The sequence below is a fragment of the Limulus polyphemus genome, unplaced genomic scaffold (genome assembly GCF_000517525.1).
Source record: "Limulus polyphemus unplaced genomic scaffold, Limulus_polyphemus-2.1.2 Scaffold1809, whole genome shotgun sequence".
NCBI classification, from domain to species: Eukaryota; Metazoa; Arthropoda; class Merostomata; order Xiphosura; family Limulidae; genus Limulus; species Limulus polyphemus.
This window is the reverse complement of record NW_013667419.1, coordinates 101836-105174: the sequence shown is the minus strand read 5'-3', so window position 1 is coordinate 105174 and position 3339 is coordinate 101836.

Sequence of the window (3339 nt, the reverse complement as noted above, 5' to 3'; positions counted from 1 at the left end):
CGTCACTACCGCTCGCTTGACTCAATTATCTGTCTCTATATCTTTTCTCTGCAATTATTTGCCGGCTTATATACTAAAATAGAGGGCGCCTGGGAAAGATTAGAGTTGCCAGGAAAAGTCATGATCCTTCTAGAATCTCATGACGTGTTACCTGCGTCACGTGACTTCCGCTGTCGTAAAATACCATGTGTTCGTAGCTTCTTGTAATATCTCAATATTTATTCTGAATATGTGCAGATTTCACCTAACATATAGTAGAGAAAACCGTGAAGTCGATCTTGTTTCAATTTACCTTTTTTTCTTAATGCACCTTAGTATAAAAACATCAACAGCGACGTCATTCAACAGTTGCTCAGGGGATATTTTAAAGGTTATGGTCCCACCTGTGTGTAATGAGAATGACCAGTCACATTGTATCGAAGGTTGTGCTGGGTAAATGGGAGGCTTCTTTGAATCTAAGAAACCTTGGATTTCTCAGTCTGATAGATGATTATGACCTGATTATGCTCCAGTAAAAGTTATCGTCCTACATTTGTAAATACAGTACAAATATACACACTTTATTTGTGTTTTACATTTAATAAAAATTGTTCATTTTGTTTTACACTTGTGTCCAGTCTCGTTATTTTGTTTCACATAGACAGGTTAAATAAGATTTTATTAATACTCTGTAACTGTTACAGGATAATTCTTATCCTGATCCACTCTCTAGTTTAGTAGGCCTACCCAATAGCTCGAATATATATTCAGTTTTACCTGAATATACCACAGACTGTATACATAAAAAAATAGTGGTGTCATGACTAGGATATCGTTGTTGAAAAGTTTTATATTAGCTGTTGAAGTGTGTATACTGCTCTTTCCTTCTTATATTCTATGATTTAAGTCTAAAAGGACTTCACAGTTAGGAAATGATATTTTCCACGACTAGAAGGACTAACAATCAAGAGGAAGAGCTGGTTGTCTATGAGAATTACTAGGTCTAGAATAAGTCTTCTCCTGAATGTTGGACTTTAGCTGTTGCTGCAAAGATCTGTGCATTCGATCTTGTTGCAACCTGTGGCCCAGGTGGGAGAGCTTCTGATATCTAGAGCACCCAGAATTGACCAGAATTGTGAGAGAGACATGAAATGAGGATCATCTTAATAGTTTGGCATCTAATGAATTCGATACTGAGTGGAACAGTCTGTACAGAACTCTGAAACTGATGGCAGCTAGAGTACCTCAATGCCAACTATGGTGGAGCCACCTGGAAATGGAGAAAACCTGACAGCCACATTGGTAGACGGTGTCTACCAACCAGAGTTACCTTACCAGCAGGTGGGACAGAGGGTGTAAAATCAAGTAATTGGATCATGGGACAATGATGAGCCTCCCCGAGCCAGGGGTATACTGTCGAGGTTAACATGGTTCGTGGAGAAACTTTGAATCAAGTAGAGCCAATAAACAAGTTGTATCAACAATGTTGAAGACATCTCAATCAGGTGACAAAACCAAAACAAATTACTCCACCACAAGTTAAAGGTCCAGCAAAAGATGATTTGGACCGAGACAGTCATAACAAAGCTGTATCACAGGTTCAACCCAGGAGACAACAGAATAATCCATATGGCTAAATTCAGAGCTCAGAAGAGGTTTCCCACTGAAAGATAGACTGCTTATGTGGATGGCTTGTGTCATTTGCATAGAAAATTACCTTGTAATGTCCTCAGCATATTGTGAGAATATTCTCATGGACATATTTTTGAAAGAGCTATTAAGCAAGATGATACAGCACTACCTGTGTATAAGAAACCTTAAAAAGGGCAGTTTTTGTTATGATACGACATAAAGCTGTAACTTTAAATTAGGATTAACCAACTATCTACACAACTTAGAATTATAATGTAGCCACACTGTTATTCAAGTGTGTATGCTGCAAAACATGCCACTGATGTCTTCATCTAGATGTCATTTAGGAAGGGAGAAACAGAATGCAAAGCAGAAATATAGAGTTCTGGGTTGATAGAGGAGTTGCCAGAACACAGAATGGAGGTGTCATACTCTGATTATGCTTAGGAGGCTTCACCACACACACACTCGTACTAACATTCAATGGTGGTTCTTCTAGCTGTATTTTAGCCAAGAAGTTCAGTCATCATATTAATATTCTAATGTGTGTGCCATCCATAGAAAAAGCCAGCTTAAACAGGGTAACATTCAGCAAAGAACTGTTGGTTCTCTTCTAAAGAGAATTGACCTGGATATTGCTGGTCAACTTCAAGAGACGTAAGAGAATCACCTGTGTATACTAATGGTCATTGACTACTTCACAAAGTTTGTCTGAGGTTTATCCATTGGTTAGTTCATCTTAACAGTTCCCGGCTGATGTGTTTGAAGAAATCCACAAGGATGTTCTAATCGCGTGAAGCGAGAAAAACAATAAAATTAACTAACAGTATTGTTGATTATTTAAAACAGTATCTATGGGGACGAAGAAATGAGATTAAAACCTTTACTTTTTGTTTTGTTTCATTATTATTTCATTTTGTATAAACATTCTATTTATGAAGTGGTTTATTATAAATTCATAATGTAGTACAAGTTGCTTTAAAACAAAGTAAGTGTTTAGAAGGATTGTGTTATATGTTACGACAGCGGAAGTCACGTGACTCTGGTAACACTTGATGAAATTCTCGAAGGATCATGACTTTTCCTGGCAACTCTAGTCTGTTCCAGACGCCCTCTTTTTTAGTATATAAGCCTGGCAAATAAAGCGGAGATACGATTGCAGATAGATAGATATAGAGACAGATAATTGAGTCAAGGGAGCGGTGGTGATGGTAATATAAAGTGTGTTTTTTTTTATCGAGATTGCAAACGTATTAAGTGTATTACAAAGTTTGTAATGAGAAAGAATTAACTAGTTTCAATTAAGAAAAAACTCGTATCGCTGAAGTTTCTCGGAAAGAATTTCTACGGAAAATTAACGAACAAGGAGATATGTAACTAAACTAACAGTACTGTTGATTATTTAAAACAGTATCTTTGGGGACAAAGAAATGAGATTGAAACCTTTCTTTTTTTTGGTTTGTTTCATTATTATTTTACTTTGTATAAACATTCTATTTATAAAGTGGTTTATTATAAATTCATAATGTAGTACAAATTGCTTTAAAACAAAGTAAGTGTATAGGAGGATTGTGTTATATTTAAAACAGGGGACATTTGTGTTATGGATAGACTTTCTTTGATTAACAGTTCAATGCCGGTGTTGCGTCATCGAGGTCACGTGACTGGTGTGGCGCCCTCTACTTTCTAGAACTATCCTGTACTTTGGCGAATGCTCTAGTATTTACC